The sequence below is a fragment of the Schistocerca gregaria genome, chromosome 2 (genome assembly GCF_023897955.1).
Source record: "Schistocerca gregaria isolate iqSchGreg1 chromosome 2, iqSchGreg1.2, whole genome shotgun sequence".
Lineage (NCBI taxonomy): Eukaryota > Metazoa > Arthropoda > Insecta > Orthoptera > Acrididae > Schistocerca > Schistocerca gregaria.
In genome coordinates, this window is record NC_064921.1 from 1,016,307,502 (window position 1) to 1,016,329,980 (window position 22,479).

At 51.9% G+C, this 22,479-nt stretch overlaps 67 non-coding genes across 67 annotated transcripts; 44 read left to right on the forward strand and 23 right to left on the reverse strand.

Annotated features, from left to right (window-relative positions):
* Positions 1-183: 183 nt before the first annotated feature.
* On the reverse strand, positions 184-255 carry Trnap-ugg (transfer RNA proline (anticodon UGG)). Its single transcript has one exon. It is a non-coding gene; the product is annotated as a tRNA-Pro (tRNA).
* A 412-nt stretch (positions 256-667) lies between these two features.
* Positions 668-740, forward strand: Trnav-cac (transfer RNA valine (anticodon CAC)). Its single transcript has one exon. It is a non-coding gene; the product is annotated as a tRNA-Val (tRNA).
* A 158-nt stretch (positions 741-898) lies between these two features.
* Trnav-aac (transfer RNA valine (anticodon AAC)) lies at positions 899-971 on the forward strand. The gene has a single exon. It is a non-coding gene; the product is annotated as a tRNA-Val (tRNA).
* A 193-nt stretch (positions 972-1,164) lies between these two features.
* Trnap-ugg (transfer RNA proline (anticodon UGG)) lies at positions 1,165-1,236 on the reverse strand. Its single transcript has one exon. It is a non-coding gene; the product is annotated as a tRNA-Pro (tRNA).
* Positions 1,237-1,649: 413 nt separating this feature from the next.
* Positions 1,650-1,722, forward strand: Trnav-cac (transfer RNA valine (anticodon CAC)). The gene has a single exon. It is a non-coding gene; the product is annotated as a tRNA-Val (tRNA).
* Positions 1,723-1,880: 158 nt separating this feature from the next.
* Positions 1,881-1,953, forward strand: Trnav-aac (transfer RNA valine (anticodon AAC)). The gene has a single exon. It is a non-coding gene; the product is annotated as a tRNA-Val (tRNA).
* A 193-nt stretch (positions 1,954-2,146) lies between these two features.
* On the reverse strand, positions 2,147-2,218 carry Trnap-ugg (transfer RNA proline (anticodon UGG)). The gene has a single exon. It is a non-coding gene; the product is annotated as a tRNA-Pro (tRNA).
* Positions 2,219-2,630: 412 nt separating this feature from the next.
* Trnav-cac (transfer RNA valine (anticodon CAC)) lies at positions 2,631-2,703 on the forward strand. The gene has a single exon. It is a non-coding gene; the product is annotated as a tRNA-Val (tRNA).
* Positions 2,704-2,861: 158 nt separating this feature from the next.
* Positions 2,862-2,934, forward strand: Trnav-aac (transfer RNA valine (anticodon AAC)). Its single transcript has one exon. It is a non-coding gene; the product is annotated as a tRNA-Val (tRNA).
* Positions 2,935-3,127: 193 nt separating this feature from the next.
* Trnap-ugg (transfer RNA proline (anticodon UGG)) lies at positions 3,128-3,199 on the reverse strand. The gene has a single exon. It is a non-coding gene; the product is annotated as a tRNA-Pro (tRNA).
* Positions 3,200-3,611: 412 nt separating this feature from the next.
* Trnav-cac (transfer RNA valine (anticodon CAC)) lies at positions 3,612-3,684 on the forward strand. Its single transcript has one exon. It is a non-coding gene; the product is annotated as a tRNA-Val (tRNA).
* Positions 3,685-3,842: 158 nt separating this feature from the next.
* Positions 3,843-3,915, forward strand: Trnav-aac (transfer RNA valine (anticodon AAC)). The gene has a single exon. It is a non-coding gene; the product is annotated as a tRNA-Val (tRNA).
* A 193-nt stretch (positions 3,916-4,108) lies between these two features.
* Trnap-ugg (transfer RNA proline (anticodon UGG)) lies at positions 4,109-4,180 on the reverse strand. Its single transcript has one exon. It is a non-coding gene; the product is annotated as a tRNA-Pro (tRNA).
* A 413-nt stretch (positions 4,181-4,593) lies between these two features.
* On the forward strand, positions 4,594-4,666 carry Trnav-cac (transfer RNA valine (anticodon CAC)). Its single transcript has one exon. It is a non-coding gene; the product is annotated as a tRNA-Val (tRNA).
* A 158-nt stretch (positions 4,667-4,824) lies between these two features.
* Trnav-aac (transfer RNA valine (anticodon AAC)) lies at positions 4,825-4,897 on the forward strand. The gene has a single exon. It is a non-coding gene; the product is annotated as a tRNA-Val (tRNA).
* A 193-nt stretch (positions 4,898-5,090) lies between these two features.
* Positions 5,091-5,162, reverse strand: Trnap-ugg (transfer RNA proline (anticodon UGG)). The gene has a single exon. It is a non-coding gene; the product is annotated as a tRNA-Pro (tRNA).
* Positions 5,163-5,574: 412 nt separating this feature from the next.
* On the forward strand, positions 5,575-5,647 carry Trnav-cac (transfer RNA valine (anticodon CAC)). Its single transcript has one exon. It is a non-coding gene; the product is annotated as a tRNA-Val (tRNA).
* A 158-nt stretch (positions 5,648-5,805) lies between these two features.
* Positions 5,806-5,878, forward strand: Trnav-aac (transfer RNA valine (anticodon AAC)). The gene has a single exon. It is a non-coding gene; the product is annotated as a tRNA-Val (tRNA).
* Positions 5,879-6,071: 193 nt separating this feature from the next.
* Positions 6,072-6,143, reverse strand: Trnap-ugg (transfer RNA proline (anticodon UGG)). Its single transcript has one exon. It is a non-coding gene; the product is annotated as a tRNA-Pro (tRNA).
* A 412-nt stretch (positions 6,144-6,555) lies between these two features.
* On the forward strand, positions 6,556-6,628 carry Trnav-cac (transfer RNA valine (anticodon CAC)). Its single transcript has one exon. It is a non-coding gene; the product is annotated as a tRNA-Val (tRNA).
* Positions 6,629-6,786: 158 nt separating this feature from the next.
* Positions 6,787-6,859, forward strand: Trnav-aac (transfer RNA valine (anticodon AAC)). Its single transcript has one exon. It is a non-coding gene; the product is annotated as a tRNA-Val (tRNA).
* A 193-nt stretch (positions 6,860-7,052) lies between these two features.
* Trnap-ugg (transfer RNA proline (anticodon UGG)) lies at positions 7,053-7,124 on the reverse strand. Its single transcript has one exon. It is a non-coding gene; the product is annotated as a tRNA-Pro (tRNA).
* Positions 7,125-7,537: 413 nt separating this feature from the next.
* On the forward strand, positions 7,538-7,610 carry Trnav-cac (transfer RNA valine (anticodon CAC)). The gene has a single exon. It is a non-coding gene; the product is annotated as a tRNA-Val (tRNA).
* A 158-nt stretch (positions 7,611-7,768) lies between these two features.
* Positions 7,769-7,841, forward strand: Trnav-aac (transfer RNA valine (anticodon AAC)). Its single transcript has one exon. It is a non-coding gene; the product is annotated as a tRNA-Val (tRNA).
* Positions 7,842-8,034: 193 nt separating this feature from the next.
* Trnap-ugg (transfer RNA proline (anticodon UGG)) lies at positions 8,035-8,106 on the reverse strand. The gene has a single exon. It is a non-coding gene; the product is annotated as a tRNA-Pro (tRNA).
* Positions 8,107-8,518: 412 nt separating this feature from the next.
* Positions 8,519-8,591, forward strand: Trnav-cac (transfer RNA valine (anticodon CAC)). The gene has a single exon. It is a non-coding gene; the product is annotated as a tRNA-Val (tRNA).
* Positions 8,592-8,749: 158 nt separating this feature from the next.
* On the forward strand, positions 8,750-8,822 carry Trnav-aac (transfer RNA valine (anticodon AAC)). Its single transcript has one exon. It is a non-coding gene; the product is annotated as a tRNA-Val (tRNA).
* A 193-nt stretch (positions 8,823-9,015) lies between these two features.
* Trnap-ugg (transfer RNA proline (anticodon UGG)) lies at positions 9,016-9,087 on the reverse strand. The gene has a single exon. It is a non-coding gene; the product is annotated as a tRNA-Pro (tRNA).
* Positions 9,088-9,500: 413 nt separating this feature from the next.
* Positions 9,501-9,573, forward strand: Trnav-cac (transfer RNA valine (anticodon CAC)). Its single transcript has one exon. It is a non-coding gene; the product is annotated as a tRNA-Val (tRNA).
* A 158-nt stretch (positions 9,574-9,731) lies between these two features.
* Trnav-aac (transfer RNA valine (anticodon AAC)) lies at positions 9,732-9,804 on the forward strand. The gene has a single exon. It is a non-coding gene; the product is annotated as a tRNA-Val (tRNA).
* Positions 9,805-9,997: 193 nt separating this feature from the next.
* Trnap-ugg (transfer RNA proline (anticodon UGG)) lies at positions 9,998-10,069 on the reverse strand. The gene has a single exon. It is a non-coding gene; the product is annotated as a tRNA-Pro (tRNA).
* A 412-nt stretch (positions 10,070-10,481) lies between these two features.
* Positions 10,482-10,554, forward strand: Trnav-cac (transfer RNA valine (anticodon CAC)). Its single transcript has one exon. It is a non-coding gene; the product is annotated as a tRNA-Val (tRNA).
* Positions 10,555-10,712: 158 nt separating this feature from the next.
* Positions 10,713-10,785, forward strand: Trnav-aac (transfer RNA valine (anticodon AAC)). The gene has a single exon. It is a non-coding gene; the product is annotated as a tRNA-Val (tRNA).
* Positions 10,786-10,978: 193 nt separating this feature from the next.
* On the reverse strand, positions 10,979-11,050 carry Trnap-ugg (transfer RNA proline (anticodon UGG)). Its single transcript has one exon. It is a non-coding gene; the product is annotated as a tRNA-Pro (tRNA).
* Positions 11,051-11,462: 412 nt separating this feature from the next.
* On the forward strand, positions 11,463-11,535 carry Trnav-cac (transfer RNA valine (anticodon CAC)). The gene has a single exon. It is a non-coding gene; the product is annotated as a tRNA-Val (tRNA).
* A 158-nt stretch (positions 11,536-11,693) lies between these two features.
* Positions 11,694-11,766, forward strand: Trnav-aac (transfer RNA valine (anticodon AAC)). The gene has a single exon. It is a non-coding gene; the product is annotated as a tRNA-Val (tRNA).
* Positions 11,767-11,959: 193 nt separating this feature from the next.
* Trnap-ugg (transfer RNA proline (anticodon UGG)) lies at positions 11,960-12,031 on the reverse strand. Its single transcript has one exon. It is a non-coding gene; the product is annotated as a tRNA-Pro (tRNA).
* Positions 12,032-12,443: 412 nt separating this feature from the next.
* Positions 12,444-12,516, forward strand: Trnav-cac (transfer RNA valine (anticodon CAC)). The gene has a single exon. It is a non-coding gene; the product is annotated as a tRNA-Val (tRNA).
* Positions 12,517-12,674: 158 nt separating this feature from the next.
* Positions 12,675-12,747, forward strand: Trnav-aac (transfer RNA valine (anticodon AAC)). The gene has a single exon. It is a non-coding gene; the product is annotated as a tRNA-Val (tRNA).
* A 193-nt stretch (positions 12,748-12,940) lies between these two features.
* Positions 12,941-13,012, reverse strand: Trnap-ugg (transfer RNA proline (anticodon UGG)). Its single transcript has one exon. It is a non-coding gene; the product is annotated as a tRNA-Pro (tRNA).
* A 412-nt stretch (positions 13,013-13,424) lies between these two features.
* On the forward strand, positions 13,425-13,497 carry Trnav-cac (transfer RNA valine (anticodon CAC)). The gene has a single exon. It is a non-coding gene; the product is annotated as a tRNA-Val (tRNA).
* A 158-nt stretch (positions 13,498-13,655) lies between these two features.
* Trnav-aac (transfer RNA valine (anticodon AAC)) lies at positions 13,656-13,728 on the forward strand. Its single transcript has one exon. It is a non-coding gene; the product is annotated as a tRNA-Val (tRNA).
* Positions 13,729-13,921: 193 nt separating this feature from the next.
* Positions 13,922-13,993, reverse strand: Trnap-ugg (transfer RNA proline (anticodon UGG)). Its single transcript has one exon. It is a non-coding gene; the product is annotated as a tRNA-Pro (tRNA).
* A 412-nt stretch (positions 13,994-14,405) lies between these two features.
* Trnav-cac (transfer RNA valine (anticodon CAC)) lies at positions 14,406-14,478 on the forward strand. The gene has a single exon. It is a non-coding gene; the product is annotated as a tRNA-Val (tRNA).
* A 158-nt stretch (positions 14,479-14,636) lies between these two features.
* Positions 14,637-14,709, forward strand: Trnav-aac (transfer RNA valine (anticodon AAC)). The gene has a single exon. It is a non-coding gene; the product is annotated as a tRNA-Val (tRNA).
* Positions 14,710-14,902: 193 nt separating this feature from the next.
* On the reverse strand, positions 14,903-14,974 carry Trnap-ugg (transfer RNA proline (anticodon UGG)). The gene has a single exon. It is a non-coding gene; the product is annotated as a tRNA-Pro (tRNA).
* A 412-nt stretch (positions 14,975-15,386) lies between these two features.
* Trnav-cac (transfer RNA valine (anticodon CAC)) lies at positions 15,387-15,459 on the forward strand. Its single transcript has one exon. It is a non-coding gene; the product is annotated as a tRNA-Val (tRNA).
* Positions 15,460-15,617: 158 nt separating this feature from the next.
* Positions 15,618-15,690, forward strand: Trnav-aac (transfer RNA valine (anticodon AAC)). Its single transcript has one exon. It is a non-coding gene; the product is annotated as a tRNA-Val (tRNA).
* Positions 15,691-15,883: 193 nt separating this feature from the next.
* On the reverse strand, positions 15,884-15,955 carry Trnap-ugg (transfer RNA proline (anticodon UGG)). Its single transcript has one exon. It is a non-coding gene; the product is annotated as a tRNA-Pro (tRNA).
* A 412-nt stretch (positions 15,956-16,367) lies between these two features.
* Trnav-cac (transfer RNA valine (anticodon CAC)) lies at positions 16,368-16,440 on the forward strand. Its single transcript has one exon. It is a non-coding gene; the product is annotated as a tRNA-Val (tRNA).
* Positions 16,441-16,598: 158 nt separating this feature from the next.
* Positions 16,599-16,671, forward strand: Trnav-aac (transfer RNA valine (anticodon AAC)). Its single transcript has one exon. It is a non-coding gene; the product is annotated as a tRNA-Val (tRNA).
* A 193-nt stretch (positions 16,672-16,864) lies between these two features.
* On the reverse strand, positions 16,865-16,936 carry Trnap-ugg (transfer RNA proline (anticodon UGG)). The gene has a single exon. It is a non-coding gene; the product is annotated as a tRNA-Pro (tRNA).
* Positions 16,937-17,348: 412 nt separating this feature from the next.
* Positions 17,349-17,421, forward strand: Trnav-cac (transfer RNA valine (anticodon CAC)). Its single transcript has one exon. It is a non-coding gene; the product is annotated as a tRNA-Val (tRNA).
* A 158-nt stretch (positions 17,422-17,579) lies between these two features.
* On the forward strand, positions 17,580-17,652 carry Trnav-aac (transfer RNA valine (anticodon AAC)). Its single transcript has one exon. It is a non-coding gene; the product is annotated as a tRNA-Val (tRNA).
* Positions 17,653-17,845: 193 nt separating this feature from the next.
* Positions 17,846-17,917, reverse strand: Trnap-ugg (transfer RNA proline (anticodon UGG)). The gene has a single exon. It is a non-coding gene; the product is annotated as a tRNA-Pro (tRNA).
* A 412-nt stretch (positions 17,918-18,329) lies between these two features.
* Trnav-cac (transfer RNA valine (anticodon CAC)) lies at positions 18,330-18,402 on the forward strand. The gene has a single exon. It is a non-coding gene; the product is annotated as a tRNA-Val (tRNA).
* Positions 18,403-18,560: 158 nt separating this feature from the next.
* Trnav-aac (transfer RNA valine (anticodon AAC)) lies at positions 18,561-18,633 on the forward strand. Its single transcript has one exon. It is a non-coding gene; the product is annotated as a tRNA-Val (tRNA).
* Positions 18,634-18,826: 193 nt separating this feature from the next.
* Trnap-ugg (transfer RNA proline (anticodon UGG)) lies at positions 18,827-18,898 on the reverse strand. Its single transcript has one exon. It is a non-coding gene; the product is annotated as a tRNA-Pro (tRNA).
* A 412-nt stretch (positions 18,899-19,310) lies between these two features.
* On the forward strand, positions 19,311-19,383 carry Trnav-cac (transfer RNA valine (anticodon CAC)). The gene has a single exon. It is a non-coding gene; the product is annotated as a tRNA-Val (tRNA).
* A 158-nt stretch (positions 19,384-19,541) lies between these two features.
* Trnav-aac (transfer RNA valine (anticodon AAC)) lies at positions 19,542-19,614 on the forward strand. Its single transcript has one exon. It is a non-coding gene; the product is annotated as a tRNA-Val (tRNA).
* A 193-nt stretch (positions 19,615-19,807) lies between these two features.
* Positions 19,808-19,879, reverse strand: Trnap-ugg (transfer RNA proline (anticodon UGG)). Its single transcript has one exon. It is a non-coding gene; the product is annotated as a tRNA-Pro (tRNA).
* A 412-nt stretch (positions 19,880-20,291) lies between these two features.
* On the forward strand, positions 20,292-20,364 carry Trnav-cac (transfer RNA valine (anticodon CAC)). The gene has a single exon. It is a non-coding gene; the product is annotated as a tRNA-Val (tRNA).
* Positions 20,365-20,788: 424 nt separating this feature from the next.
* Positions 20,789-20,860, reverse strand: Trnap-ugg (transfer RNA proline (anticodon UGG)). Its single transcript has one exon. It is a non-coding gene; the product is annotated as a tRNA-Pro (tRNA).
* A 412-nt stretch (positions 20,861-21,272) lies between these two features.
* Trnav-cac (transfer RNA valine (anticodon CAC)) lies at positions 21,273-21,345 on the forward strand. The gene has a single exon. It is a non-coding gene; the product is annotated as a tRNA-Val (tRNA).
* A 158-nt stretch (positions 21,346-21,503) lies between these two features.
* Positions 21,504-21,576, forward strand: Trnav-aac (transfer RNA valine (anticodon AAC)). Its single transcript has one exon. It is a non-coding gene; the product is annotated as a tRNA-Val (tRNA).
* A 193-nt stretch (positions 21,577-21,769) lies between these two features.
* On the reverse strand, positions 21,770-21,841 carry Trnap-ugg (transfer RNA proline (anticodon UGG)). Its single transcript has one exon. It is a non-coding gene; the product is annotated as a tRNA-Pro (tRNA).
* A 412-nt stretch (positions 21,842-22,253) lies between these two features.
* Positions 22,254-22,326, forward strand: Trnav-cac (transfer RNA valine (anticodon CAC)). The gene has a single exon. It is a non-coding gene; the product is annotated as a tRNA-Val (tRNA).
* The last annotated feature ends 153 nt before the right edge of the window (positions 22,327-22,479 follow it).

Below are 22,479 nucleotides of genomic sequence, written 5' to 3' on the forward strand. Positions count from 1 at the left end.
ATTAAAAACAAGACATACTAACATGCATCTGCTACCATCTGTACCCAAAAACCTTCGTAATCGCCTTCACACGTCAGATCAGTGTCAATTGCTCACATCAAATATGAATTTCATTTGATACTGACGCCGAGCATTTTGCGTCGACTCAGCCACTCACGTGCGACCAGTTTGCACAAAACGCTAGGGCTCGTCCGGGATTTGAACCCGGGACCTCCTGCACCCAAAGCAGGAATCATACCCCTAGACCAACGAGCCATCTGACGTGGCAAATGACTATTATTTCAGTGCACTGGGTCCCTCGATGTGGTCCAGGGTGCTCTGGAAAGTCTCGTGTAGGCTGGCGGGATGGGGGCGGCGCGAATTCCCGCGGTCGGCGGCCTTCCTGGGCTATTGGTACCTTCATGTAGAGCTGCCGCTGGGCTCGCACTCCCTGCTGCTAAGAAAGTGATTGCTTTTGCTGCTATGATTTGCAATCACGACTGCGGGAAACGTCGCTATTTCGTTAGGGGTGCTACGGCAGACACCTTCTCGAGCACCCCGAAGACTTCTTGAGCCCTTGGCTGTGATGGTTTCCAGGCTGTCAAAAGAACTGTCGCGTGTGCATTCACGGACGGGAGAGAGGCTGAGGTAATTGCGAGTGAACGGAGATGGACTCCTCCCGTTCGCAGTTTCCGTAGTGTAGCGGTTATCACGTCTGCTTCACACGCAGAAGGTCCCCGGTTCGATCCCGGGCGGGAACAGTATTTTCCTGCCTATGTCGTATTGTACTCCAGTGAGCCACGACATGTGAGGATCTTCTGCATGTACCTTTGTTCTGCAAGTAGCGCATTTATTTAATTTCTTAGTAACGATGACAACACCAGCACGAGTTGTCTCTAATGTAAGGCGCACACAAGTAGTTTCCGTGGTGTAGCGGTTATCACGTCTGCCTAACACGCAGAAGGTCCCCGTGTCGATCCCGGGCGGAAACACTTTTTTATCATTAAAAACAAGACATACTAACATGCATCTGCTACGATCTGTACCCAAAAACCTTCGTAATCGCCTTCACACGTCAGATCAGTGTCAATTGCTCACATCAAATATGAATTTCATTTGATACTGACGCCGAGCATTTTGCGTCGACTCAGCCACTCACGTGCGACCAGTTTGCACAAAACGCTAGGGCTCGTCCGGGATTTGAACCCGGGACCTCCTGCACCCAAAGCAGGAATCATACCCCTAGACCAACGAGCCATCTGACGTGGCAAATGACTATTATTTCAGTGCACTGGGTCCCTCGATGTGGTCCAGGGTGCTCTGGAAAGTCTCGTGTAGGCTGGCGGGATGGGGGCGGCGCGAATTCCCGCGGTCGGCGGCCTTCCTGGGCTATTGGTACCTTCATGTAGAGCTGCCGCTGGGCTCGCACTCCCTGCTGCTAAGAAAGTGATTGCTTTTGCTGCTATGATTTGCAATCACGACTGCGGGAAACGCCGCCTATTTCGTTAGGGGTGCTACGGCAGACACCTTCTCGAGCACCCCGAAGACTTCTTGAGCCCTTGGCTGTGATGGTTTCCAGGCTGTCAAAAGAACTGTCGCGTGTGCATTCACGGACGGGAGAGAGGCTGAGGTAATTGCGAGTGAACGGAGATGGACTCCTCCCGTTCGCAGTTTCCGTAGTGTAGCGGTTATCACGTGTGCTTCACACGCAGAAGGTCCCCGGTTCGATCCCGGGCGGGAACAGTATTTTCCTGCCTATGTCGTATTGTACTCCAGTGAGCCACGACATGTGAGGATCTTCTGCATGTACCTTTGTTCTGCAAGTAGCGCATTTATTTAATTTCTTAGTAACGATGACAACACCAGCACGAGTTGTCTCTAATGTAAGGCGCACACAAGTAGTTTCCGTGGTGTAGCGGTTATCACGTCTGCCTAACACGCAGAAGGTCCCCGTGTCGATCTCGGGCGGAAACACTTTTTTATCATTAAAAACAAGACATACTAACATGCATCTGCTACCATCTGTACCCAAAAACCTTCGTAATCGCCTTCACACGTCAGATCAGTGTCAATTGCTCACATCAAATATGAATTTCATTTGATACTGACGCCGAGCATTTTGCGTCGACTCAGCCACTCACGTGCGACCAGTTTGCACAAAACGCTAGGGCTCGTCCGGGATTTGAACCCGGGACCTCCTGCACCCAAAGCAGGAATCATACCCCTAGACCAACGAGCCATCTGACGTGGCAAATGACTATTATTTCAGTGCACTGGGTCCCTCGATGTGGTCCAGGGTGCTCTGGAAAGTCTCGTGTAGGCTGGCGGGATGGGGGCGGCGCGAATTCCCGCGGTCGGCGGCCTTCCTGGGCTATTGGTACCTTCATGTAGAGCTGCCGCTGGGCTCGCACTCCCTGCTGCTAAGAAAGTGATTGCTTTTGCTGCTATGATTTGCAATCACGACTGCGGGAAACGTCGCTATTTCGTTAGGGGTGCTACGGCAGACACCTTCTCGAGCACCCCGAAGACTTCTTGAGCCCTTGGCTGTGATGGTTTCCAGGCTGTCAAAAGAACTGTCGCGTGTGCATTCACGGACGGGAGAGAGGCTGAGGTAATTGCGAGTGAACGGAGATGGACTCCTCCCGTTCGCAGTTTCCGTAGTGTAGCGGTTATCACGTCTGCTTCACACGCAGAAGGTCCCCGGTTCGATCCCGGGCGGGAACAGTATTTTCCTGCCTATGTCGTATTGTACTCCAGTGAGCCACGACATGTGAGGATCTTCTGCATGTACCTTTGTTCTGCAAGTAGCGCATTTATTTAATTTCTTAGTAACGATGACAACACCAGCACGAGTTGTCTCTAATGTAAGGCGCACACAAGTAGTTTCCGTGGTGTAGCGGTTATCACGTCTGCCTAACACGCAGAAGGTCCCCGTGTCGATCCCGGGCGGAAACACTTTTTTATCATTAAAAACAAGACATACTAACATGCATCTGCTACCATCTGTACCCAAAAACCTTCGTAATCGCCTTCACACGTCAGATCAGTGTCAATTGCTCACATCAAATATGAATTTCATTTGATACTGACGCCGAGCATTTTGCGTCGACTCAGCCACTCACGTGCGACCAGTTTGCACAAAACGCTAGGGCTCGTCCGGGATTTGAACCCGGGACCTCCTGCACCCAAAGCAGGAATCATACCCCTAGACCAACGAGCCATCTGACGTGGCAAATGACTATTATTTCAGTGCACTGGGTCCCTCGATGTGGTCCAGGGTGCTCTGGAAAGTCTCGTGTAGGCTGGCGGGATGGGGGCGGCGCGAATTCCCGCGGTCGGCGGCCTTCCTGGGCTATTGGTACCTTCATGTAGAGCTGCCGCTGGGCTCGCACTCCCTGCTGCTAAGAAAGTGATTGCTTTTGCTGCTATGATTTGCAATCACGACTGCGGGAAACGCCGCTATTTCGTTAGGGGTGCTACGGCAGACACCTTCTCGAGCACCCCGAAGACTTCTTGAGCCCTTGGCTGTGATGGTTTCCAGGCTGTCAAAAGAACTGTCGCGTGTGCATTCACGGACGGGAGAGAGGCTCAGGTAATTGCGAGTGAACGGAGATGGACTCCTCCCGTTCGCAGTTTCCGTAGTGTAGCGGTTATCACGTCTGCTTCACACGCAGAAGGTCCCCGGTTCGATCCCGGGCGGGAACAGTATTTTCCTGCCTATGTCGTATTGTACTCCAGTGAGCCACGACATGTGAGGATCTTCTGCATGTACCTTTGTTCTGCAAGTAGCGCATTTATTTAATTTCTTAGTAACGATGACAACACCAGCACGAGTTGTCTCTAATGTAAGGCGCACACAAGTAGTTTCCGTGGTGTAGCGGTTATCACGTCTGCCTAACACGCAGAAGGTCCCCGTGTCGATCCCGGGCGGAAACACTTTTTTATCATTAAAAACAAGACATACTAACATGCATCTGCTACCATCTGTACCCAAAAACCTTCGTAATCGCCTTCACACGTCAGATCAGTGTCAATTGCTCACATCAAATATGAATTTCATTTGATACTGACGCCGAGCATTTTGCGTCGACTCAGCCACTCACGTGCGACCAGTTTGCACAAAACGCTAGGGCTCGTCCGGGATTTGAACCCGGGACCTCCTGCACCCAAAGCAGGAATCATACCCCTAGACCAACGAGCCATCTGACGTGGCAAATGACTATTATTTCAGTGCACTGGGTCCCTCGATGTGGTCCAGGGTGCTCTGGAAAGTCTCGTGTAGGCTGGCGGGATGGGGGCGGCGCGAATTCCCGCGGTCGGCGGCCTTCCTGGGCTATTGGTACCTTCATGTAGAGCTGCCGCTGGGCTCGCACTCCCTGCTGCTAAGAAAGTGATTGCTTTTGCTGCTATGATTTGCAATCACGACTGCGGGAAACGCCGCCTATTTCGTTAGGGGTGCTACGGCAGACACCTTCTCGAGCACCCCGAAGACTTCTTGAGCCCTTGGCTGTGATGGTTTCCAGGCTGTCAAAAGAACTGTCGCGTGTGCATTCACGGACGGGAGAGAGGCTGAGGTAATTGCGAGTGAACGGAGATGGACTCCTCCCGTTCGCAGTTTCCGTAGTGTAGCGGTTATCACGTGTGCTTCACACGCAGAAGGTCCCCGGTTCGATCCCGGGCGGGAACAGTATTTTCCTGCCTATGTCGTATTGTACTCCAGTGAGCCACGACATGTGAGGATCTTCTGCATGTACCTTTGTTCTGCAAGTAGCGCATTTATTTAATTTCTTAGTAACGATGACAACACCAGCACGAGTTGTCTCTAATGTAAGGCGCACACAAGTAGTTTCCGTGGTGTAGCGGTTATCACGTCTGCCTAACACGCAGAAGGTCCCCGTGTCGATCCCGGGCGGAAACACTGTTTTATCATTAAAAACAAGACATACTAACATGCATCTGCTACCATCTGTACCCAAAAACCTTCGTAATCGCCTTCACACGTCAGATCAGTGTCAATTGCTCACATCAAATATGAATTTCATTTGATACTGACGCCGAGCATTTTGCGTCGACTCAGCCACTCACGTGCGACCAGTTTGCACAAAACGCTAGGGCTCGTCCGGGATTTGAACCCGGGACCTCCTGCACCCAAAGCAGGAATCATACCCCTAGACCAACGAGCCATCTGACGTGGCAAATGACTATTATTTCAGTGCACTGGGTCCCTCGATGTGGTCCAGGGTGCTCTGGAAAGTCTCGTGTAGGCTGGCGGGATGGGGGCGGCGCGAATTCCCGCGGTCGGCGGCCTTCCTGGGCTATTGGTACCTTCATGTAGAGCTGCCGCTGGGCTCGCACTCCCTGCTGCTAAGAAAGTGATTGCTTTTGCTGCTATGATTTGCAATCACGACTGCGGGAAACGTCGCTATTTCGTTAGGGGTGCTACGGCAGACACCTTCTCGAGCACCCCGAAGACTTCTTGAGCCCTTGGCTGTGATGGTTTCCAGGCTGTCAAAAGAACTGTCGCGTGTGCATTCACGGACGGGAGAGAGGCTGAGGTAATTGCGAGTGAACGGAGATGGACTCCTCCCGTTCGCAGTTTCCGTAGTGTAGCGGTTATCACGTCTGCTTCACACGCAGAAGGTCCCCGGTTCGATCCCGGGCGGGAACAGTATTTTCCTGCCTATGTCGTATTGTACTCCAGTGAGCCACGACATGTGAGGATCTTCTGCATGTACCTTTGTTCTGCAAGTAGCGCATTTATTTAATTTCTTAGTAACGATGACAACACCAGCACGAGTTGTCTCTAATGTAAGGCGCACACAAGTAGTTTCCGTGGTGTAGCGGTTATCACGTCTGCCTAACACGCAGAAGGTCCCCGTGTCGATCCCGGGCGGAAACACTTTTTTATCATTAAAAACAAGACATACTAACATGCATCTGCTACCATCTGTACCCAAAAACCTTCGTAATCGCCTTCACACGTCAGATCAGTGTCAATTGCTCACATCAAATATGAATTTCATTTGATACTGACGCCGAGCATTTTGCGTCGACTCAGCCACTCACGTGCGACCAGTTTGCACAAAACGCTAGGGCTCGTCCGGGATTTGAACCCGGGACCTCCTGCACCCAAAGCAGGAATCATACCCCTAGACCAACGAGCCATCTGACGTGGCAAATGACTATTATTTCAGTGCACTGGGTCCCTCGATGTGGTCCAGGGTGCTCTGGAAAGTCTCGTGTAGGCTGGCGGGATGGGGGCGGCGCGAATTCCCGCGGTCGGCGGCCTTCCTGGGCTATTGGTACCTTCATGTAGAGCTGCCGCTGGGCTCGCACTCCCTGCTGCTAAGAAAGTGATTGCTTTTGCTGCTATGATTTGCAATCACGACTGCGGGAAACGCCGCTATTTCGTTAGGGGTGCTACGGCAGACACCTTCTCGAGCACCCCGAAGACTTCTTGAGCCCTTGGCTGTGATGGTTTCCAGGCTGTCAAAAGAACTGTCGCGTGTGCATTCACGGACGGGAGAGAGGCTCAGGTAATTGCGAGTGAACGGAGATGGACTCCTCCCGTTCGCAGTTTCCGTAGTGTAGCGGTTATCACGTCTGCTTCACACGCAGAAGGTCCCCGGTTCGATCCCGGGCGGGAACAGTATTTTCCTGCCTATGTCGTATTGTACTCCAGTGAGCCACGACATGTGAGGATCTTCTGCATGTACCTTTGTTCTGCAAGTAGCGCATTTATTTAATTTCTTAGTAACGATGACAACACCAGCACGAGTTGTCTCTAATGTAAGGCGCACACAAGTAGTTTCCGTGGTGTAGCGGTTATCACGTCTGCCTAACACGCAGAAGGTCCCCGTGTCGATCCCGGGCGGAAACACTTTTTTATCATTAAAAACAAGACATACTAACATGCATCTGCTACCATCTGTACCCAAAAACCTTCGTAATCGCCTTCACACGTCAGATCAGTGTCAATTGCTCACATCAAATATGAATTTCATTTGATACTGACGCCGAGCATTTTGCGTCGACTCAGCCACTCACGTGCGACCAGTTTGCACAAAACGCTAGGGCTCGTCCGGGATTTGAACCCGGGACCTCCTGCACCCAAAGCAGGAATCATACCCCTAGACCAACGAGCCATCTGACGTGGCAAATGACTATTATTTCAGTGCACTGGGTCCCTCGATGTGGTCCAGGGTGCTCTGGAAAGTCTCGTGTAGGCTGGCGGGATGGGGGCGGCGCGAATTCCCGCGGTCGGCGGCCTTCCTGGGCTATTGGTACCTTCATGTAGAGCTGCCGCTGGGCTCGCACTCCCTGCTGCTAAGAAAGTGATTGCTTTTGCTGCTATGATTTGCAATCACGACTGCGGGAAACGCCGCCTATTTCGTTAGGGGTGCTACGGCAGACACCTTCTCGAGCACCCCGAAGACTTCTTGAGCCCTTGGCTGTGATGGTTTCCAGGCTGTCAAAAGAACTGTCGCGTGTGCATTCACGGACGGGAGAGAGGCTGAGGTAATTGCGAGTGAACGGAGATGGACTCCTCCCGTTCGCAGTTTCCGTAGTGTAGCGGTTATCACGTGTGCTTCACACGCAGAAGGTCCCCGGTTCGATCCCGGGCGGGAACAGTATTTTCCTGCCTATGTCGTATTGTACTCCAGTGAGCCACGACATGTGAGGATCTTCTGCATGTACCTTTGTTCTGCAAGTAGCGCATTTATTTAATTTCTTAGTAACGATGACAACACCAGCACGAGTTGTCTCTAATGTAAGGCGCACACAAGTAGTTTCCGTGGTGTAGCGGTTATCACGTCTGCCTAACACGCAGAAGGTCCCCGTGTCGATCCCGGGCGGAAACACTGTTTTATCATTAAAAACAAGACATACTAACATGCATCTGCTACCATCTGTACCCAAAAACCTTCGTAATCGCCTTCACACGTCAGATCAGTGTCAATTGCTCACATCAAATATGAATTTCATTTGATACTGACGCCGAGCATTTTGCGTCGACTCAGCCACTCACGTGCGACCAGTTTGCACAAAACGCTAGGGCTCGTCCGGGATTTGAACCCGGGACCTCCTGCACCCAAAGCAGGAATCATACCCCTAGACCAACGAGCCATCTGACGTGGCAAATGACTATTATTTCAGTGCACTGGGTCCCTCGATGTGGTCCAGGGTGCTCTGGAAAGTCTCGTGTAGGCTGGCGGGATGGGGGCGGCGCGAATTCCCGCGGTCGGCGGCCTTCCTGGGCTATTGGTACCTTCATGTAGAGCTGCCGCTGGGCTCGCACTCCCTGCTGCTAAGAAAGTGATTGCTTTTGCTGCTATGATTTGCAATCACGACTGCGGGAAACGCCGCTATTTCGTTAGGGGTGCTACGGCAGACACCTTCTCGAGCACCCCGAAGACTTCTTGAGCCCTTGGCTGTGATGGTTTCCAGGCTGTCAAAAGAACTGTCGCGTGTGCATTCACGGACGGGAGAGAGGCTGAGGTAATTGCGAGTGAACGGAGATGGACTCCTCCCGTTCGCAGTTTCCGTAGTGTAGCGGTTATCACGTCTGCTTCACACGCAGAAGGTCCCCGGTTCGATCCCGGGCGGGAACAGTATTTTCCTGCCTATGTCGTATTGTACTCCAGTGAGCCACGACATGTGAGGATCTTCTGCATGTACCTTTGTTCTGCAAGTAGCGCATTTATTTAATTTCTTAGTAACGATGACAACACCAGCACGAGTTGTCTCTAATGTAAGGCGCACACAAGTAGTTTCCGTGGTGTAGCGGTTATCACGTCTGCCTAACACGCAGAAGGTCCCCGTGTCGATCCCGGGCGGAAACACTTTTTTATCATTAAAAACAAGACATACTAACATGCATCTGCTACCATCTGTACCCAAAAACCTTCGTAATCGCCTTCACACGTCAGATCAGTGTCAATTGCTCACATCAAATATGAATTTCATTTGATACTGACGCCGAGCATTTTGCGTCGACTCAGCCACTCACGTGCGACCAGTTTGCACAAAACGCTAGGGCTCGTCCGGGATTTGAACCCGGGACCTCCTGCACCCAAAGCAGGAATCATACCCCTAGACCAACGAGCCATCTGACGTGGCAAATGACTATTATTTCAGTGCACTGGGTCCCTCGATGTGGTCCAGGGTGCTCTGGAAAGTCTCGTGTAGGCTGGCGGGATGGGGGCGGCGCGAATTCCCGCGGTCGGCGGCCTTCCTGGGCTATTGGTACCTTCATGTAGAGCTGCCGCTGGGCTCGCACTCCCTGCTGCTAAGAAAGTGATTGCTTTTGCTGCTATGATTTGCAATCACGACTGCGGGAAACGCCGCCTATTTCGTTAGGGGTGCTACGGCAGACACCTTCTCGAGCACCCCGAAGACTTCTTGAGCCCTTGGCTGTGATGGTTTCCAGGCTGTCAAAAGAACTGTCGCGTGTGCATTCACGGACGGGAGAGAGGCTGAGGTAATTGCGAGTGAACGGAGATGGACTCCTCCCGTTCGCAGTTTCCGTAGTGTAGCGGTTATCACGTGTGCTTCACACGCAGAAGGTCCCCGGTTCGATCCCGGGCGGGAACAGTATTTTCCTGCCTATGTCGTATTGTACTCCAGTGAGCCACGACATGTGAGGATCTTCTGCATGTACCTTTGTTCTGCAAGTAGCGCATTTATTTAATTTCTTAGTAACGATGACAACACCAGCACGAGTTGTCTCTAATGTAAGGCGCACACAAGTAGTTTCCGTGGTGTAGCGGTTATCACGTCTGCCTAACACGCAGAAGGTCCCCGTGTCGATCCCGGGCGGAAACACTGTTTTATCATTAAAAACAAGACATACTAACATGCATCTGCTACCATCTGTACCCAAAAACCTTCGTAATCGCCTTCACACGTCAGATCAGTGTCAATTGCTCACATCAAATATGAATTTCATTTGATACTGACGCCGAGCATTTTGCGTCGACTCAGCCACTCACGTGCGACCAGTTTGCACAAAACGCTAGGGCTCGTCCGGGATTTGAACCCGGGACCTCCTGCACCCAAAGCAGGAATCATACCCCTAGACCAACGAGCCATCTGACGTGGCAAATGACTATTATTTCAGTGCACTGGGTCCCTCGATGTGGTCCAGGGTGCTCTGGAAAGTCTCGTGTAGGCTGGCGGGATGGGGGCGGCGCGAATTCCCGCGGTCGGCGGCCTTCCTGGGCTATTGGTACCTTCATGTAGAGCTGCCGCTGGGCTCGCACTCCCTGCTGCTAAGAAAGTGATTGCTTTTGCTGCTATGATTTGCAATCACGACTGCGGGAAACGCCGCTATTTCGTTAGGGGTGCTACGGCAGACACCTTCTCGAGCACCCCGAAGACTTCTTGAGCCCTTGGCTGTGATGGTTTCCAGGCTGTCAAAAGAACTGTCGCGTGTGCATTCACGGACGGGAGAGAGGCTGAGGTAATTGCGAGTGAACGGAGATGGACTCCTCCCGTTCGCAGTTTCCGTAGTGTAGCGGTTATCACGTGTGCTTCACACGCAGAAGGTCCCCGGTTCGATCCCGGGCGGGAACAGTATTTTCCTGCCTATGTCGTATTGTACTCCAGTGAGCCACGACATGTGAGGATCTTCTGCATGTACCTTTGTTCTGCAAGTAGCGCATTTATTTAATTTCTTAGTAACGATGACAACACCAGCACGAGTTGTCTCTAATGTAAGGCGCACACAAGTAGTTTCCGTGGTGTAGCGGTTATCACGTCTGCCTAACACGCAGAAGGTCCCCGTGTCGATCCCGGGCGGAAACACTTTTTTATCATTAAAAACAAGACATACTAACATGCATCTGCTACCATCTGTACCCAAAAACCTTCGTAATCGCCTTCACACGTCAGATCAGTGTCAATTGCTCACATCAAATATGAATTTCATTTGATACTGACGCCGAGCATTTTGCGTCGACTCAGCCACTCACGTGCGACCAGTTTGCACAAAACGCTAGGGCTCGTCCGGGATTTGAACCCGGGACCTCCTGCACCCAAAGCAGGAATCATACCCCTAGACCAACGAGCCATCTGACGTGGCAAATGACTATTATTTCAGTGCACTGGGTCCCTCGATGTGGTCCAGGGTGCTCTGGAAAGTCTCGTGTAGGCTGGCGGGATGGGGGCGGCGCGAATTCCCGCGGTCGGCGGCCTTCCTGGGCTATTGGTACCTTCATGTAGAGCTGCCGCTGGGCTCGCACTCCCTGCTGCTAAGAAAGTGATTGCTTTTGCTGCTATGATTTGCAATCACGACTGCGGGAAACGCCGCTATTTCGTTAGGGGTGCTACGGCAGACACCTTCTCGAGCACCCCGAAGACTTCTTGAGCCCTTGGCTGTGATGGTTTCCAGGCTGTCAAAAGAACTGTCGCGTGTGCATTCACGGACGGGAGAGAGGCTGAGGTAATTGCGAGTGAACGGAGATGGACTCCTCCCGTTCGCAGTTTCCGTAGTGTAGCGGTTATCACGTGTGCTTCACACGCAGAAGGTCCCCGGTTCGATCCCGGGCGGGAACAGTATTTTCCTGCCTATGTCGTATTGTACTCCAGTGAGCCACGACATGTGAGGATCTTCTGCATGTACCTTTGTTCTGCAAGTAGCGCATTTATTTAATTTCTTAGTAACGATGACAACACCAGCACGAGTTGTCTCTAATGTAAGGCGCACACAAGTAGTTTCCGTGGTGTAGCGGTTATCACGTCTGCCTAACACGCAGAAGGTCCCCGTGTCGATCCCGGGCGGAAACACTTTTTTATCATTAAAAACAAGACATACTAACATGCATCTGCTACCATCTGTACCCAAAAACCTTCGTAATCGCCTTCACACGTCAGATCAGTGTCAATTGCTCACATCAAATATGAATTTCATTTGATACTGACGCCGAGCATTTTGCGTCGACTCAGCCACTCACGTGCGACCAGTTTGCACAAAACGCTAGGGCTCGTCCGGGATTTGAACCCGGGACCTCCTGCACCCAAAGCAGGAATCATACCCCTAGACCAACGAGCCATCTGACGTGGCAAATGACTATTATTTCAGTGCACTGGGTCCCTCGATGTGGTCCAGGGTGCTCTGGAAAGTCTCGTGTAGGCTGGCGGGATGGGGGCGGCGCGAATTCCCGCGGTCGGCGGCCTTCCTGGGCTATTGGTACCTTCATGTAGAGCTGCCGCTGGGCTCGCACTCCCTGCTGCTAAGAAAGTGATTGCTTTTGCTGCTATGATTTGCAATCACGACTGCGGGAAACGCCGCTATTTCGTTAGGGGTGCTACGGCAGACACCTTCTCGAGCACCCCGAAGACTTCTTGAGCCCTTGGCTGTGATGGTTTCCAGGCTGTCAAAAGAACTGTCGCGTGTGCATTCACGGACGGGAGAGAGGCTGAGGTAATTGCGAGTGAACGGAGATGGACTCCTCCCGTTCGCAGTTTCCGTAGTGTAGCGGTTATCACGTGTGCTTCACACGCAGAAGGTCCCCGGTTCGATCCCGGGCGGGAACAGTATTTTCCTGCCTATGTCGTATTGTACTCCAGTGAGCCACGACATGTGAGGATCTTCTGCATGTACCTTTGTTCTGCAAGTAGCGCATTTATTTAATTTCTTAGTAACGATGACAACACCAGCACGAGTTGTCTCTAATGTAAGGCGCACACAAGTAGTTTCCGTGGTGTAGCGGTTATCACGTCTGCCTAACACGCAGAAGGTCCCCGTGTCGATCCCGGGCGGAAACACTTTTTTATCATTAAAAACAAGACATACTAACATGCATCTGCTACCATCTGTACCCAAAAACCTTCGTAATCGCCTTCACACGTCAGATCAGTGTCAATTGCTCACATCAAATATGAATTTCATTTGATACTGACGCCGAGCATTTTGCGTCGACTCAGCCACTCACGTGCGACCAGTTTGCACAAAACGCTAGGGCTCGTCCGGGATTTGAACCCGGGACCTCCTGCACCCAAAGCAGGAATCATACCCCTAGACCAACGAGCCATCTGACGTGGCAAATGACTATTATTTCAGTGCACTGGGTCCCTCGATGTGGTCCAGGGTGCTCTGGAAAGTCTCGTGTAGGCTGGCGGGATGGGGGCGGCGCGAATTCCCGCGGTCGGCGGCCTTCCTGGGCTATTGGTACCTTCATGTAGAGCTGCCGCTGGGCTCGCACTCCCTGCTGCTAAGAAAGTGATTGCTTTTGCTGCTATGATTTGCAATCACGACTGCGGGAAACGCCGCTATTTCGTTAGGGGTGCTACGGCAGACACCTTCTCGAGCACCCCGAAGACTTCTTGAGCCCTTGGCTGTGATGGTTTCCAGGCTGTCAAAAGAACTGTCGCGTGTGCATTCACGGACGGGAGAGAGGCTGAGGTAATTGCGAGTGAACGGAGATGGACTCCTCCCGTTCGCAGTTTCCGTAGTGTAGCGGTTATCACGTCTGCTTCACACGCAGAAGGTCCCCGGTTCGATCCCGGGCGGGAACAGTATTTTCCTGCCTATGTCGTATTGTACTCCAGTGAGCCACGACATGTGAGGATCTTCTGCATGTACCTTTGTTCTGCAAGTAGCGCATTTATTTAATTTCTTAGTAACGATGACAACACCAGCACGAGTTGTCTCTAATGTAAGGCGCACACAAGTAGTTTCCGTGGTGTAGCGGTTATCACGTCTGCCTAACACGCAGAAGGTCCCCGTGTCGATCCCGGGCGGAAACACTTTTTTATCATTAAAAACAAGACATACTAACATGCATCTGCTACCATCTGTACCCAAAAACCTTCGTAATCGCCTTCACACGTCAGATCAGTGTCAATTGCTCACATCAAATATGAATTTCATTTGATACTGACGCCGAGCATTTTGCGTCGACTCAGCCACTCACGTGCGACCTGTTTGCACAAAACGCTAGGGCTCGTCCGGGATTTGAACCCGGGACCTCCTGCACCCAAAGCAGGAATCATACCCCTAGACCAACGAGCCATCTGACGTGGCAAATGACTATTATTTCAGTGCACTGGGTCCCTCGATGTGGTCCAGGGTGCTCTGGAAAGTCTCGTGTAGGCTGGCGGGATGGGGGCGGCGCGAATTCCCGCGGTCGGCGGCCTTCCTGGGCTATTGGTACCTTCATGTAGAGCTGCCGCTGGGCTCGCACTCCCTGCTGCTAAGAAAGTGATTGCTTTTGCTGCTATGATTTGCAATCACGACTGCGGGAAACGCCGCTATTTCGTTAGGGGTGCTACGGCAGACACCTTCTCGAGCACCCCGAAGACTTCTTGAGCCCTTGGCTGTGATGGTTTCCAGGCTGTCAAAAGAACTGTCGCGTGTGCATTCACGGACGGGAGAGAGGCTGAGGTAATTGCGAGTGAACGGAGATGGACTCCTCAAGTCCGCAGTTTCCGTAGTGTAGCGGTTATCTCGTCTGCTTCACACGCAGAAGGTCCCCGGTTCGATCCCGGGCGGGAATAGTATTTTCCTGCCTATGTCGTATTGTACTCCAGTGAGCCACGACATGTGAGGATCTTCTGCATGTACCTTTGTTCTGCAAGTAGCGCATTTATTTAATTTCTTAGTAACGATGACAACACCAGCACGAGTTGTCTCTAATGTAAGGCGCACACAAGTAGTTTCCGTGGTGTAGCGGTTATCACGTCTGCCTAACACGCAGAAGGTCCCCGTGTCGATCCCGGGCGGAAACACTTTTTTATCATTAAAAACAAGACATACTAACATGCATCTGCTACCATCTGTACCCAAAAACCTTCGTAATCGCCTTCACACGTCAGATCAGTGTCAATTGCTCACATCAAATATGAATTTCATTTGATACTGACGCCGAGCATTTTGCGTCGACTCAGCCACTCACGTGCGACCAGTTTGCACAAAACGCTAGGGCTCGTCCGGGATTTGAACCCGGGACCTCCTGCACCCAAAGCAGGAATCATACCCCTAGACCAACGAGCCATCTGACGTGGCAAATGACTATTATTTCAGTGCACTGGGTCCCTCGATGTGGTCCAGGGTGCTCTGGAAAGTCTCGTGTAGGCTGGCGGGATGGGGGCGGCGCGAATTCCCGCGGTCGGCGGCCTTCCTGGGCTATTGGTACCTTCATGTAGAGCTGCCGCTGGGCTCGCACTCCCTGCTGCTAAGAAAGTGATTGCTTTTGCTGCTATGATTTGCAATCACGACTGCGGGAAACGCCGCTATTTCGTTAGGGGTGCTACGGCAGACACCTTCTCGAGCACCCCGAAGACTTCTTGAGCCCTTGGCTGTGATGGTTTCCAGGCTGTCAAAAGAACTGTCGCGTGTGCATTCACGGACGGGAGATAGGCTGAGGTAATTGCGAGTGAACGGAGATGGACTCCTGAAGTCCGCAGTTTCCGTAGTGTAGCGGTTATCACGTCTGCTTCACACGCAGAAGGTCCCCGGTTCGATCCCGGGCGGGAACAGTATTTTCCTGCCTATGTCGTATTGTACTCCAGTGAGCCACGACATGTGAGGATCTTCTGCATGTACCTTTGTTCTGCAAGTAGCGCATTTATTTAATTTCTTAGTAACGATGACAACACCAGCACGAGTTGTCTCTAATGTAAGGCGCACACAAGTAGTTTCCGTGGTGTAGCGGTTATCACGTCTGCCTAACACGCAGAAGGTCCCCGTGTCGATCCCGGGCGGAAACACTTTTTTATCATTAAAAACAAGACATACTAACATGCATCTGCTACCATCTGTACCCAAAAACCTTCGTAATCGCCTTCACACGTCAGATCAGTGTCAATTGCTCACATCAAATATGAATTTCATTTGATACTGACGCCGAGCATTTTGCGTCGACTCAGCCACTCACGTGCGACCAGTTTGCACAAAACGCTAGGGCTCGTCCGGGATTTGAACCCGGGACCTCCTGCACCCAAAGCAGGAATCATACCCCTAGACCAACGAGCCATCTGACGTGGCAAATGACTATTATTTCAGTGCACTGGGTCCCTCGATGTGGTCCAGGGTGCTCTGGAAAGTCTCGTGTAGGCTGGCGGGATGGGGGCGGCGCGAATTCCCGCGGTCGGCGGCCTTCCTGGGCTATTGGTACCTTCATGTAGAGCTGCCGCTGGGCTCGCACTCCCTGCTGCTAAGAAAGTGATTGCTTTTGCTGCTATGATTTGCAATCACGACTGCGGGAAACGCCGCTATTTCGTTAGGGGTGCTACGGCAGACACCTTCTCGAGCACCCCGAAGACTTCTTGAGCCCTTGGCTGTGATGGTTTCCAGGCTGTCAAAAGAACTGTCGCGTGTGCATTCACGGACGGGAGATAGGCTGAGGTAATTGCGAGTGAACGGAGATGGACTCCTCAAGTCCGCAGTTTCCGTAGTGTAGCGGTTATCACGTCTGCTTCACACGCAGAAGGTCCCCGGTTCGATCCCGGGCGGGAACAGTATTTTCCTGCCTATGTCGTATTGTACTCCAGTGAGCCACGACATGTGAGGATCTTCTGCATGTACCTTTGTTCTGCAAGTAGCGCATTTATTTAATTTCTTAGTAACGATGACAACACCAGCACGAGTTGTCTCTAATGTAAGGCGCACACAAGTAGTTTCCGTGGTGTAGCGGTTATCACGTCTGCCTAACACGCAGAAGGTCCCCGTGTCGATCCCGGGCGGAAACACTTTTTTATCATTAAAAACAAGACATACTAACATGCATCTGCTACCATCTGTACCCAAAAACCTTCGTAATCGCCTTCACACGTCAGATCAGTGTCAATTGCTCACATCAAATATGAATTTCATTTGATACTGACGCCGAGCATTTTGCGTCGACTCAGCCACTCACGTGCGACCAGTTTGCACAAAACGCTAGGGCTCGTCCGGGATTTGAACCCGGGACCTCCTGCACCCAAAGCAGGAATCATACCCCTAGACCAACGAGCCATCTGACGTGGCAAATGACTATTATTTCAGTGCACTGGGTCCCTCGATGTGGTCCAGGGTGCTCTGGAAAGTCTCGTGTAGGCTGGCGGGATGGGGGCGGCGCGAATTCCCGCGGTCGGCGGCCTTCCTGGGCTATTGGTACCTTCATGTAGAGCTGCCGCTGGGCTCGCACTCCCTGCTGCTAAGAAAGTGATTGCTTTTGCTGCTATGATTTGCAATCACGACTGCGGGAAACGCCGCTATTTCGTTAGGGGTGCTACGGCAGACACCTTCTCGAGCACCCCGAAGACTTCTTGAGCCCTTGGCTGTGATGGTTTCCAGGCTGTCAAAAGAACTGTCGCGTGTGCATTCACGGACGGGAGAGAGGCTCAGGTAATTGCGAGTGAACGGAGATGGACTCCTCCCGTTCGCAGTTTCCGTAGTGTAGCGGTTATCACGTCTGCTTCACACGCAGAAGGTCCCCGGTTCGATCCCGGGCGGGAACAGTATTTTCCTGCCTATGTCGTATTGTACTCCAGTGAGCCACGACATGTGAGGATCTTCTGCATGTACCTTTGTTCTGCAAGTAGCGCATTTATTTAATTTCTTAGTAACGATGACAACACCAGCACGAGTTGTCTCTAATGTAAGGCGCACACAAGTAGTTTCCGTGGTGTAGCGGTTATCACGTCTGCCTAACACGCAGAAGGTCCCCGTGTCGATCCCGGGCGGAAACACTTTTTTATCATTAAAAACAAGACATACTAACATGCATCTGCTACCATCTGTACCCAAAAACCTTCGTAATCGCCTTCACACGTCAGATCAGTGTCAATTGCTCACATCAAATATGAATTTCATTTGATACTGACGCCGAGCATTTTGCGTCGACTCAGCCACTCACGTGCGACCAGTTTGCACAAAACGCTAGGGCTCGTCCGGGATTTGAACCCGGGACCTCCTGCACCCAAAGCAGGAATCATACCCCTAGACCAACGAGCCATCTGACGTGGCAAATGACTATTATTTCAGTGCACTGGGTCCCTCGATGTGGTCCAGGGTGCTCTGGAAAGTCTCGTGTAGGCTGGCGGGATGGGGGCGGCGCGAATTCCCGCGGTCGGCGGCCTTCCTGGGCTATTGGTACCTTCATGTAGAGCTGCCGCTGGGCTCGCACTCCCTGCTGCTAAGAAAGTGATTGCTTTTGCTGCTATGATTTGCAATCACGACTGCGGGAAACGCCGCTATTTCGTTAGGGGTGCTACGGCAGACACCTTCTCGAGCACCCCGAAGACTTCTTGAGCCCTTGGCTGTGATGGTTTCCAGGCTGTCAAAAGAACTGTCGCGTGTGCATTCACGGACGGGAGAGAGGCTCAGGTAATTGCGAGTGAACGGAGATGGACTCCTCCCGTTCGCAGTTTCCGTAGTGTAGCGGTTATCACGTCTGCTTCACACGCAGAAGGTCCCCGGTTCGATCCCGGGCGGGAACAGTATTTTCCTGCCTATGTCGTATTGTACTCCAGTGAGCCACGACATGTGAGGATCTTCTGCATGTACCTTTGTTCTGCAAGTAGCGCATTTATTTAATTTCTTAGTAACGATGACAACACCAGCACGAGTTGTCTCTAATGTAAGGCGCACACAAGTAGTTTCCGTGGTGTAGCGGTTATCACGTCTGCCTAACACGCAGAAGGTCCCCGTGTCGATCCCGGGCGGAAACACTTTTTTATCATTAAAAACAAGACATACTAACATGCATCTGCTACCATCTGTACCCAAAAACCTTCGTAATCGCCTTCACACGTCAGATCAGTGTCAATTGCTCACATCAAATATGAATTTCATTTGATACTGACGCCGAGCATTTTGCGTCGACTCAGCCACTCACGTGCGACCAGTTTGCACAAAACGCTAGGGCTCGTCCGGGATTTGAACCCGGGACCTCCTGCACCCAAAGCAGGAATCATACCCCTAGACCAACGAGCCATCTGACGTGGCAAATGACTATTATTTCAGTGCACTGGGTCCCTCGATGTGGTCCAGGGTGCTCTGGAAAGTCTCGTGTAGGCTGGCGGGATGGGGGCGGCGCGAATTCCCGCGGTCGGCGGCCTTCCTGGGCTATTGGTACCTTCATGTAGAGCTGCCGCTGGGCTCGCACTCCCTGCTGCTAAGAAAGTGATTGCTTTTGCTGCTATGATTTGCAATCACGACTGCGGGAAACGCCGCTATTTCGTTAGGGGTGCTACGGCAGACACCTTCTCGAGCACCCCGAAGACTTCTTGAGCCCTTGGCTGTGATGGTTTCCAGGCTGTCAAAAGAACTGTCGCGTGTGCATTCACGGACGGGAGAGAGGCTCAGGTAATTGCGAGTGAACGGAGATGGACTCCTCCCGTTCGCAGTTTCCGTAGTGTAGCGGTTATCACGTCTGCTTCACACGCAGAAGGTCCCCGGTTCGATCCCGGGCGGGAACAGTATTTTCCTGCCTATGTCGTATTGTACTCCAGTGAGCCACGACATGTGAGGATCTTCTGCATGTACCTTTGTTCTGCAAGTAGCGCATTTATTTAATTTCTTAGTAACGATGACAACACCAGCACGAGTTGTCTCTAATGTAAGGCGCACACAAGTAGTTTCCGTGGTGTAGCGGTTATCACGTCTGCCTAACACGCAGAAGGTCCCCGTGTCGATCCCGGGCGGAAACACTTTTTTATCATTAAAAACAAGACATACTAACATGCATCTGCTACCATCTGTACCCAAAAACCTTCGTAATCGCCTTCACACGTCAGATCAGTGTCAATTGCTCACATCAAATATGAATTTCATTTGATACTGACGCCGAGCATTTTGCGTCGACTCAGCCACTCACGTGCGACCAGTTTGCACAAAACGCTAGGGCTCGTCCGGGATTTGAACCCGGGACCTCCTGCACCCAAAGCAGGAATCATACCCCTAGACCAACGAGCCATCTGACGTGGCGAATGACTATTATTTCAGTGCACTGGGTCCCTCGATGTGGTCCAGGGTGCTCTGGAAAGTCTCGTGTAGGCTGGCGGGATGGGGGCGGCGCGAATTCCCGCGGTCGGCGGCCTTCCTGGGCTATTGGTACCTTCATGTAGAGCTGCCGCTGGGCTCGCACTCCCTGCTGCTAAGAAAGTGATTGCTTTTGCTGCTATGATTTGCAATCACGACTGCGGGAAACGCCGCTATTTCGTTAGGGGTGCTACGGCAGACACCTTCTCGAGCACCCCGAAGACTTCTTGAGCCCTTGGCTGTGATGGTTTCCAGGCTGTCAAAAGAACTGTCGCGTGTGCATTCACGGACGGGAGATAGGCTGAGGTAATTGCGAGTGAACGGAGATGGACTCCTCAAGTCCGCAGTTTCCGTAGTGTAGCGGTTATCACGTCTGCTTCACACGCAGAAGGTCCCCGGTTCGATCCCGGGCGGGAACAGTATTTTCCTGCCTATGTCGTATTGTACTCCAGTGAGCCACGACATGTGAGGATCTTCTGCATGTACCTTTGTTCTGCAAGTAGCGCATTTATTTAATTTCTTAGTAACGATGACAACACCAGCACGAGTTGTCTCTAATGTAAGGCGCACACAAGTAGTTTCCGTGGTGTAGCGGTTATCACGTCTGCCTAACACGCAGAAGGTCCCCGTGTCGATCCCGGGCGGAAAAACTTTTTTATCATTAAAAACAAGACATACTAACATGCATCTGCTACCATCTGTACCCAAAAACCTTCGTAATCGCCTTCACACGTCAGATCAGTGTCAATTGCTCACATCAAATATGAATTTCATTTGATACTGACGCCGAGCATTTTGCGTCGACTCAGCCACTCACGTGCGACCAGTTTGCACAAAACGCTAGGGCTCGTCCGGGATTTGAACCCGGGACCTCCTGCACCCAAAGCAGGAATCATACCCCTAGACCAACGAGCCATCTGACGTGGCAAATGACTATTATTTCAGTGCACTGGGTCCCTCGATGTGGTCCAGGGTGCTCTGGAAAGTCTCGTGTAGGCTGGCGGGATGGGGGCGGCGCGAATTCCCGCGGTCGGCGGCCTTCCTGGGCTATTGGTACCTTCATGTAGAGCTGCCGCTGGGCTCGCACTCCCTGCTGCTAAGAAAGTGATTGCTTTTGCTGCTATGATTTGCAATCACGACTGCGGGAAACGCCGCTATTTCGTTAGGGGTGCTACGGCAGACACCTTCTCGAGCACCCCGAAGACTTCTTGAGCCCTTGGCTGTGATGGTTTCCAGGCTGTCAAAAGAACTGTCGCGTGTGCATTCACGGACGGGAGATAGGCTGAGGTAATTGCGAGTGAACGGAGATGGACTCCTCAAGTCCGCAGTTTCCGTAGTGTAGCGGTTATCACGTCTGCTTCACACGCAGAAGGTCCCCGGTTCGATCCCGGGCGGGAACAGTATTTTCCTGCCTATGTCGTATTGTACTCCAGTGAGCCACGACATGTGAGGATCTTCTGCATGTACCTTTGTTCTGCAAGTAGCGCATTTATTTAATTTCTTAGTAACGATGACAACACCAGCACGAGTTGTCTCTAATGTAAGGCGCACACAAGTAGTTTCCGTGGTGTAGCGGTTATCACGTCTGCCTAACACGCAGAAGGTCCCCGTGTCGATCCCGGGCGGAAACACTTTTTTATCATTAAAAACAAGACATACTAACATGCATCTGCTACCATCTGTACCCAAAAACCTTCGTAATCGCCTTCACACGTCAGATCAGTGTCAATTGCTCACATCAAATATGAATTTCATTTGATACTGACGCCGAGCATTTTGCGTCGACTCAGCCACTCACGTGCGACCAGTTTGCACAAAACGCTAGGGCTCGTCCGGGATTTGAACCCGGGACCTCCTGCACCCAAAGCAGGAATCATACCCCTAGACCAACGAGCCATCTGACGTGGCAAATGACTATTATTTCAGTGCACTGGGTCCCTCGATGTGGTCCAGGGTGCTCTGGAAAGTCTCGTGTAGGCTGGCGGGATGGGGGCGGCGCGAATTCCCGCGGTCGGCGGCCTTCCTGGGCTATTGGTACCTTCATGTAGAGCTGCCGCTGGGCTCGCACTCCCTGCTGCTAAGAAAGTGATTGCTTTTGCTGCTATGATTTGCAATCACGACTGCGGGAAACGCCGCTATTTCGTTAGGGGTGCTACGGCAGACACCTTCTCGAGCACCCCGAAGACTTCTTGAGCCCTTGGCTGTGATGGTTTCCAGGCTGTCAAAAGAACTGTCGCGTGTGCATTCACGGACGGGAGAGAGGCTCAGGTAATTGCGAGTGAACGGAGATGGACTCCTCCCGTTCGCAGTTTCCGTAGTGTAGCGGTTATCACGTCTGCTTCACACGCAGAAGGTCCCCGGTTCGATCCCGGGCGGGAACAGTATTTTCCTGCCTATGTCGTATTGTACTCCAGTGAGCCACGACATGTGAGGATCTTCTGCATGTACCTTTGTTCTGCAAGTAGCGCATTTATTTAATTTCTTAGTAACGATGACAACACCAGCACGAGTTGTCTCTAATGTAAGGCGCACAC